Source organism: Sparus aurata, chromosome 18 (assembly GCF_900880675.1).
Source record: "Sparus aurata chromosome 18, fSpaAur1.1, whole genome shotgun sequence".
Taxonomy (NCBI): Eukaryota; Metazoa; Chordata; class Actinopteri; order Spariformes; family Sparidae; genus Sparus; species Sparus aurata.
This window is the reverse complement of record NC_044204.1, coordinates 26,949,724-26,960,215: the sequence shown is the minus strand read 5'-3', so window position 1 is coordinate 26,960,215 and position 10,492 is coordinate 26,949,724.

The following is a 10,492-nucleotide window of genomic DNA, read 5'->3' as shown; positions in this document are numbered from 1 at the left end:
TATGTTAAAGAACAGGGGGGTGCCATTAGCCATCCTTTTGCAGCTCCCATCGCACCTTGTTCTCCAGCCCCGTGCACTCAAGCTAAGTGTTGCGCGCACTCGAAAAAAAAAAAAAAAGTGCCGCATGCAGAAAACTGTGGGCGTGTGTGTCGATCATCGGAAGAGTTCAGGAAGTCAAAGAATGAAAAGAGTTTTTTAACTTTCAGCTATGATTCGCTGTTTATTGTTGGATGTGCTTTGATCAGTATCAGCGTAATAAGGCAGCTTTCAAAGGGAATTAATCAACCATTTAAGAGACACTGCTGCCACTTTATCAGTTTTTTACATCCAGCGAGCGTAACAATGGACGCTTTCCTTCAGCCCAGTGACCGTTTTGACTGTTATAAATATCAAGCTTATGTTATTTGAGAGGAATGATGTGCATTAACCAGTGTGAAAGGCCGCTAACAATAGGTTTCTGTCAGGCGTACCAGAATAGAAATGTCACTCCTGTCAGAGTGGATGCTGACCAAAAGTTCTCCCTCCGTCTCTCACTGGCTGCCTCTCTCCGTCTCCCTCTTGGCAGAAACTCACTTTGACGATTTGAAAGGAAGACTCTGTTTCTTCCATTATTCAAACATTTCAGAGCTTGATATTAGAGTGAGACCCGGACACCCCCCTCCTCCCAATATGTCAGTGGTGGCCCTGCAGAACCAGCGCCCAGAATTCACTGAAACATTTATGCTGGGTTATTTCTACTTCAAGGAATTCTTTCCTTTTTTTAAAAAAAAAGAAAAAAAAATGTATTTCTGATGCAACATTGTGCAAATTCATCCGGTTGAATTATTCATTAATTGAAATAAAGGCGCCGAGCGTTGGATCAGCATCGGCCTCATCACACTATCTTAAACATTCATGGCACAGTATCTCATGTGTTTGTGTGTTTTCTGCATTTGAGGGAAAAATGCCCCTGCAACACAGTGCTGCTGACATTAGGGAAAGCATTAAGGACCGGAAAACAAGTCAGCAGTAATTCATGAAATTGTATTATTATTATTTCTGAATGTTAAGTGGATGCATGCAGAGAGGCATCATGCTGTATTCTAACTTATATTACACCACTGCTTTTTGGGGAGTAATAAAGAAACATGATTAGTCCTGCCCCAGAGAGCTGACTTGGAGTTTTGCCTAATTCTCCCGCACGCTCGCGCTTGCACAGTTATCACCTTAGGGATGATTGTAAATGTTTCTTCCCCCCCCCCCCCCTTCTTTGGGCATCACAAATCACTTACGCTGTAAATTAATAGCACAACAGATAGTGAATAGAAAATGAATGCGGCGCTTTTGCTTATTCATTTCCCAAAAAATCATTTAATCTGCGAACGTGCAAATCGCTGCACTTGAATTGGGGAAAGATCGGGCAAATCATCCCCGACGCCATCTGTGCCCATTCGTGAAACAGTGCATCGAGCACACGGCATGTCCTCTGTACTTCTCTGGCTGATGAGCGTATGAATCAAAGCGGCACAGCATACAGTGTGCTCGGTATGGAAACGGCACAAGGGTTGCCCCCCTCAGACCTCACAGGAGGGTCCGCGGATAAGGTGAAACGCAGAGTGAGAAAGTTGAATTGACGCTCATCGAATTTCTGAAAGCGTCCATTAGATGATTAAATGGAAATGACCGTATTCCTGCAAAGCAAATTCTGCAGTGTTTGTGGAGGTGATTATTGGTTTTGACGGACACATCGCCGCCCCTCGTGGCATTGGCTTAACACAGTCACTTCCTTATCTCTCGCCGTTTTCCTTCATGCAAACACGCACACAACACGCTCGCACGCACATACGAAAGTAAAAAAAATACAAATAAAGCATGCCTTTGCTTTGAATGCTCCAGTAGGCGAGGATAAGCTATGGTTTCAGTCACACATATCAAATGCCTGGAACAGCGGCAGCAACAAGAGGCTTGCGACATCCAGCTTGCGGTCCTCAAATAGGGATTTGACAAGAAAAAACAGTAAGAAGACGGAGGGAGTGATGGAGGGAGACAGCAACATGGAGATGGAGGGATAAGTCTTTAAAGCCTAAAGAAACATCCAATGCAAACCGCGTGCGGCACGTGTATTATTCCATGCTGACGTTTCAAATGCCACAATATTTATTTTGAGGGGAGGTAAAAAAAAAAAAAAGAAAAAAGAAAAAAAAAAGAACATTTAACTTGTTGAGTGGCTCTCGTGTGGACAAAAGGACATGTTGCATTGTCATTCATGTCTTCCTGTTTGCTGTGGGGCCGCAGCTTGTTTACTGTCACGAGCTGACATGTCGGCTGCTAGTTATTTTAATGAGGATTGTCATTCTGACAGCAAAGTCATTTAAATAACACGCAAAAAAAGTACTTTTCTCTCCCCCACCCAAACATGTTGTTTATACTGTATATTCATAATGTATTAAGTAATGAAAAATAACTGTACCGTATGTGTCAGACAGAATGTGTTCTCAGATGTCACGTTTTGGATCCAGACAAAAAATAGAGAGACTATCAAATGGAAATACTAGCCTGTTGTAAGAGATCATTATTAATGTCAGCAAATCTCAAATGACCCTGAGTGCAAAGAGCCTAATGGAGCAAAGTGCCAGTGCTTGATGATGATGATGATAACTTCAGAATTGAGCTAAAACTGGCATTAAAAATTAACTGACTTACACATCTTTCACATTAGCTGCAGTCTCAGAACATTACCGTGGTGATTTAAAGTGTGACGGCGGGGTGCAGCTTGCAGTTCGCGACCCTTTGTACGCTGGAGTCTCAAGCCATCGGCTCGCATCAGCACGCGTGGTCTGAAGTTCATTTCGAAGGGAAATTAGCGGCGGTTTTAATAAAGCTTGTTGCCGACGAGGTCGCTTAACTGTCTGGCCATGCAGATGTGACAGATTCGCTGTCACTGCTTTGCAAGCTGCCGCACAGTGATGGAGTATTACACCCCGAGAAACCTGCAGATCACTTGTTTTATCATCTTTAGGTATCTCTGCACTTTATTTACAAACTTCATGTCATATTTATCATTCAAGGTGCTTGCTCATGTGACCCTACGAGGCATTTTTGAATCGCATATCCAATAAAGAGTTAGTGCTGAGAGCTTTCTTACAGCCTCCCTGAGGGCAATTAATCTATATCAAAAAGTAGTTAATATGTGACTACTCTGCATGCATGTGATCACAATCTGTATGATGAATTCTGAGCTGGTCTTCCAGCTACTGCCAAAACTATATGGACAAATAAGGGAACCATAAAGAATGCGATTAAATAAAAGCCCAGTTAAGGTTGGTAACGCTAGCTAACGTAGTGTTGCTAAAGCAAGCTAGCTAATGTTAGGACAGTACAGCGGCTGCGTACTTTACAACTCTTCACGTTATTCCACAATGTGGCAAATACCGAGACTTGCAGTCGCTTGAAGAAACACAGATACCACCTGATGCCGGTGCTGTCATACGACTGGCTCGGAAACCTCGTTGGAAGCTGGAACCAACTGTCAGAATTCTTACACAGAGGTAAACAAATCAATAAGTTTGGACCCAATTAAACTTGATTCACAATCACATTAAAGGTTTTTAAGGAAAAATTGATAGCTAGATCATAGCAGCGGGTACATTTAAATACAATATGATTCAATAGAATACAGGTGGTCTATTGAAAAACAGAACACCTGTGAACACTACTGTATGGAAGCTAACGACATCGGTTTGCTAAGAGGAATGCTACATAGTAGATTGGTATATATGCGTACAACTTGTTCACAATTAACCAAAGGTTTCTCTGCTTTTTATTCAATGTTTTGCATTACCGTGACCAATCTTCACTAAATATCAGGTTTCATTTTGCCCTCTGGCACTCAGATGTGTGTCTTTGTGTCGAGCCAGTCACAGTATTTAAAGAAACACAGCTTTGAACGGTGCGGTTCTCAGCCCCTCTTCTAAACCCGCGTCGTGCCGTGTAACACATGTTCTTGAAAATCACATTACTTGAAAAATGTACTGAAAAGAAACCTCGCCACAGAGCAGTTTCTTTTAAAGTGTCAATAATGCTATTCATCAAAGACATATTTGCACAGCTGTGTTCAACTTTCATTTTGCTGCTCTTCTGCTCTCCTTCACACACACAAAAAATGAAAAATAAATAAAAGCAGCTTATTCCACCTTCATGCAAAGCAGGGCAAAGTGATTTCAGAGGGAGAGAGAGTGCACCTACGTGCGGCCGGTCTAGCGTGAATAAATCCTCCATTTGAAAGGGATTCCAGGTAACCATAGTTGCTTTTTTAATGTCGGAATTGTGGGCTGGAGAAAAAAAAAGAGATTTTAAATAAAGGATGACGTAATGGTTTCTGGGCCATTCTGCTTCAGTGGCGAGTGGAAGTGGAGTGCTCGTGTTTTATGTTGGAGCGTTCAAATCAGCTCCTATGGGTGCTTGGTGTGCCATAACCACCCTCTGTCAGTGCAGTGATACCCGTGCGGTTGTTTTTTTGTTGCTAGGGTTACAGCATTTCATTTTGCTTCGACACGATGCTCTGATCCAACAAATCTACCGCATTAACATACATGAAACATCGTGTCGCAGCAGCTTCTTATAATGTCTTTTGATCAGATCTGTTCTCATTTTTAATACCTTACAAACGATCCTGCGTTTATTGTGTTCTTTTGCTTCTCGAGTTATTACTAACATCTGTGGAGAGTAAGGTTTCCCACCAGGACCGCCGTCTTGCACCAGCTGCATGAGAGCATGTCCACTAAACTTTTTACATTTCCCCGTGACATGGGCTGCTTGCAATGTAATGGAGAGGTGAATATTATGGCCAAAACAGCTGAGCCAAGGCCATCCCAGTTCCCTCTCTGCAGCCACAATATTTGTACCGTTATCTGCCGTGCAGCAGACCAGTTCTCTTTCGCCCATGTCCCAGTCAGACAACAATGAGCGCAGGCTTTCAGCCAAGTGAGCTGCTGTGCGGATATCCTGCATGCAGGAAGTTTTTCAAACACCGGGACTTCAGGGACCAGTTTCTTGTAATGTAGTGGACAGACTCATGTTGGGAGTTATGTTTACACCGGAGCACATATCTGCAGTGGCGGCGAAAAAAGCAGACGCCTCCCGTGTAGCTCTCTCTCTTCAACGTCCTCTCCGGACTCCTTCAGAGTGCTGCTGCGGAATCTTTGGACCTTGTTCTTGATGGCTCTTACTGTCCGGATGATAAGTTATCACAGTTTGAATAACCTCCGACAGCTTAGGTCACCATATCCATTCGTCAGTGTCGTGTTTATATTTTTTTTTATGGAGAAGGCAAGTGTGTGAGCCACCTGTCCTCAGCCAGATGCTGAAGAAGGCAGAATGGCAACAGATTGCATTTTCAAGTTAGGAATACAGACTGTGACCTGCTCAGATCACTAGATGTATAGCCTTTACAGAGGAGACGAGTGCGAAGTAGAATGCTACTCTTGCACATAGGGTGTACTTAATATAGCATATAAGCTTGTGGCACGTACTATTAAATACTGATGGGGACATGAATGGAGTTATTATCATATCAAAACTATGTACAAATACATACGGAGAATTATCTGTTTCACAATTCCTGTTGGCATAATCTGTTTTCTGACTTGCAAGTGTATTAAAATGTGTAAATATGGAGACAGTTCTGTTAGTTAGGAGTGTAGCGGAACATGTATATTTTAAAAAAAGAAGACGCGATAAATTAAGACGGAGACGAAAGACACCGCGATTCTCCACCGGCGTACCCCAGCTGTTTTTCCAGCGGTCTCTGTAGATGTCAGATACGACAGGGCTAGAGACATTACAGAATCAATTAGCATTTACCTCACATTTACATTTGTTGTTTTTATTCATCAGCCCCTGCATAAAAACACGACCTTTGTAAAAGTATATGTTGAGTGTTAACCGCTTAATGCACTAACCGTGCGAAGGCGAGGCAGCTTTTCAGTTGCTAAGCTAAAACATCCTGAACACCTGAGGTCTGCTGCAACGGTCAGCGCGTTCGGGCTAAAGACGTCACCGCTGACGGCGGCTTTCCAATAAGTGAGACACTGTGTCGACACTTTTTTTTTTAGTCTGCAGTTCATGTTATTGTCTGATAAAAGCAATTCCTAAACTCATAGAAACTTATTTTGCTAACTTTTGCTTTGCTCTATCGTCTCCACCGTGTCTTTTTTTTGTGTAAACTCAACCAGAGCATAAGCGCAGCATGGTGACGAGTGAGAAATAGACATTTGCAGATTCCTGTACACATGTTCCATTCTCGTTACGCGCAATCTGATTGGGATTCAGGATACACAACTCTCCCCATACATTTGTGAATAGTTTCGCTAATGACCCCATCGAAATGTTAGCTCGAGTCATGATTTAAATTTGTGGTAAACAAATACAAACGAAACAATCAAAGAACCTCATTAGAGATGTGAGTCGACCTGAAGTTATCTGGGGAGAATCACGTCTCCCCATGAAAAACTCAGCACCTACGAGGCTCAGACTATGCGTGTTGGATTTTCCGGGTGATTCCTGAGGTCAGTGGTTTTCTACAGTTTCAGCATAGGTAACGACCGGGTTTTTAATATTTATGACACCTTAACTTCAACATTTGCGCCAATTTCTCAGCCTTTTTCAGCTGATGTCTTCAAAAGGGGAGCGCTTGATCGTGCATTTTACACCGCCGCACGTTCATTCACAGTCACCGTAACTGTTCAGCATTTAAATGACGGGGCCCGAAGGGTAATAAGTAGGAACGGTAGAATGATAATCACTATTTTGAGAGCTGGTATGGCGCCAGAAAAAAACAAATGACATTTTGTACCAGATATGGAGAAGCAACATTTGGGTACAAGGCGCCAGCTGGCTTGAGCCTCTTGTATCTTTTTTCGATTTTGGGGATTCTGTCAGAAAAAAAATGAAGTGGTTTTTGTTTATTTTTGGACAGCTCTTCTGGGGATATACATGAACAAGCCGTTCCTCCAGCTTTAAAAAAAATAAATCAAAATGAAAGCCTCTGTGTGTACAGTTCGGAGCGCCGGGTCACCCGAGAGTGGGAGACGTCTCGCAGGTCATGAGGTTAACTGACACTAACAAGAGATTTATTTTGAAGTTCTGTGTTCTTCAGTGTGATGTCTGTTTTCCTTGTGTGCAGCAGCCAGACACATGACATACTGTCATCTTTTATATCCTGTCAGCATGATACAGGGTTTGCAGCGCATCATATCACTGCGGAGGATTCTACACGTCTGCCTCTGTGTGGATCGTAATTTTTTTCATTTTTGCGAACATAACAGCTCAATTGACAGTGGGTTCCTGCCTATAATGTACATCCTCATCAAATGTTTGGGGGTAGTTGACACATGTGCATTGTAATGGATGCGTAGGAGAGCTGATTGATCTCGAGGAGAGAACACAGGCACATCTTCTATAGAATGGTTGAGATCTGATTTTTTTGAAGCATCTCACCAAAGACATTTGCATATTAATGAGAAAAAGCCATTCAGCGGCTCAAGTGACTCTTATTCTTCGTACAGTACATACAAGATTAGACGTCTCATCACAAACCTGCACAGGCTCTCGTTACCTTTATTTCCCCGGTGTTTTTTTTTTTTTGGTAGACTGACCAGACTCAGGCGGCTAATAAATAAGACCCGCCGGATCCACTCACTCTCTTGGCCTTTTGAGTTTTGGTTCCACCTACATACACCCACACCTAACACCTAACCCTATTCTATTTAGTTTGATTAAAACCTTGTGCATTATTTACAGAGTGTGTGTGGTTTCCCTCTTTTGTCACATGCTGTTGAACCAGGTTGAGACTATATTAAAATTACACTTGAAATGTGTGTTTATTTGTGCTAAAATCACCATATAATGTACATTTTATTGTAATGTTGCAGAGCATAAAGGGGCAGTGCGAGTTTTCCAGCCTATAAGTAGAATCCTGTAGTTTAACCATTCACTCAAACACATCAAGCACACATGCACGTATATACATTTTTGTTGTCTTGTTTATTTCCTCATATATGTATTCTTTTTATTTGACACACTAATAATCTGAATTCTCCTCCGTCGGTTACGTTCGCACCCTCGACACAAGCTGAGCCGGAGCGGGAGCATTTCCTTCTGTCTCGACCCGCTTTGTGGCGCATTATAATATTTATCTAAAATGTCCTGTAACATGCCTGCCTGACAGCCAGCCCAAGGTTGTTGCTCTTTAATTTGGCACAGACTGTCTAATCAGATCACTGTGTGAGAAGATGGCTGTCGCTGATGTCAGAGGAAAAGGACGGCTGACAGGGACGCAGAGGTTGACAGACAATCGCAGGTAGTGAATAAATATCGGTGGCTTTTGAGAAATAGCTGTGAAAAAAGATCGCCAACAATCACACGGTGCAGTCTGGAGGTTGTATAGAACTGAATACTTCTGTGTGAGTTAGTTCATCGCCGTAATTCTGTGCAAGTCATTTGTGGGATCGTCGTTATGCTCCGTAGATGCTCAGCCAATAAAGAAACACATTACGTCTTGGTTTTAATAGTTCCTCAGTGTGATTATTAGATGAGATATAACGACGTTGTACTCTTTAAACACTCTGATTTGATTATTTACAGCTCTCAGCATTTTCTCTGCGTGTGTGTCGAGGGCTTTCAACATTAAAGCATTCTGAATGCCAGCAGTAGCATGTGTCCAAATGGGCATTCTGTTCTGTTTTTTTCGTCTTTTTTTTAACTTTCGACGGCATGTTGAACATCTCGCGGTCTGAACTTGAGGCCGCCTCTCACCTGAAATCCTGCGGTTCTATCACATCAGCAGACCGTATTACTATCATCTGAATCATTAAGCCAAATTAATGATGCATAATATTCAGCGTGCCTCTCTGTCCAAGGTTCTTTCTAGTGGAGGTTAAACTCTCCGTATACCCTCTCTCTCTCTCTCTCTCTCTCTCTCTCTCTCTCTCTCTCTCTCTCTCTCTCTCTCTCTGCGTGGGTGTGTGTGTGTGTGTGTTGGTGTGTGTGTCTGTGGAGCCCAAGTTGGTCATATCATGGATGGGGTTTATTAGATATTAACCCTAGGAAAGGGCTGATCTTAATTCTATCTATCAAAGCAGTTCAAAGGAATTTTTTTATTTTATTTTTTATCTTTTTTTTTGCTTGCTTTGGCCTGTAGCTACTTTGTCACAGACTGAAGAAAAAAAAAAAAGATTGAGTTTGTGTCTATATGGACATCTATTTATCTATGTATCTGGTTATGGTTTAACATTGACAAGTATACTCCAGTGACCTCATTAGCGGCGCAGCTTTCACTAGTTATCAGAGGGATTGCCTCGTAAGGGATGTGGGACCGAGCGCTTCGCTCTTTGGGTCGTCAGCACGGTTGACTTCTTTAGATGCACGTCTGAGTTTGCTTTGTGAGTCAAGGTCGTGTCAATGACAGATTGGACGAAGCTCTTGCGCCTGAATTCAGCCCCTTTATCTCCTTAAATCACTACCTTAAGGCTCCAAATTGAGAAAACAGCCAGGGTCTCATTTCCAAAACCATCTGAGCATAATAAGTATGAGCTGTCCAATGGCATTTGTGTGTCGATCTGCTGGAGTGCAGGGATGGAGTGCAGGCACCGCCAAGGAGCCATTATTTCAGCCCCCCACGGTTTCAGGGAATTGCGAAGGTGCCTCTCCACATACCTCAGCATATTGTCGTGGGCCTCATTATCATAAAATGTGTGCTTTAACCCATTTGTACTCGCACGCTATCTGACGAGATTTCACGTATGTAAACATGCTCAATGATATGTGGTACCATTCCTTTCCAAAATCATTCATGTATTTATCATTTGAGGTGTGAATTCCTTATTTCAAAAAATATATATTTTTCACTCAATATCTCCATTGTGTGCCGATATACTACATCCATTATTAAGTGTACTGTATTGGCTGGTGCCTGAGCGCTCTCCTATGACAACACATACTCTGATGCGGAGTCTGTAAAAACTCAGCTTGCTCTTAGTGTTACCAATTCACCCTCACTGGAAATCATCTTTGGGGTGCAAACCTAAACAGATATTTGAGCTATCTTCTCTCCCATTCATGTCTTTGGGAAAATGTTTAACACTTTGCAGATCTACTGGAAGTGCATTTTTCTCATTAATATGCCCACTTCTTTCTGACATTTAATCCTCTTTGCCCAGGTCTCCAGTACAAGCTGTATTATGCAACACGTAGCTGTATAATGCAGCGAGTCCTTATACCTAAGTGGCAGAATAGATAGGATAGAAACAAAAGGTCATAGTTTGGGTTCAAATAAATACGTTAATGTGAATCCATAAGTCACCTTGTGAAGCAAGTAAAATGCATTAAGAAAGATAACTTGTGTGTGTAATTCATCAACGCTGACTTATGGTTTTTACAAGGGAACACAATATCTTGAGTGACGAAGTTCCTCCTTTGCTTTCACTTTCCTATGCTTGCTAACCAACATTTTTTA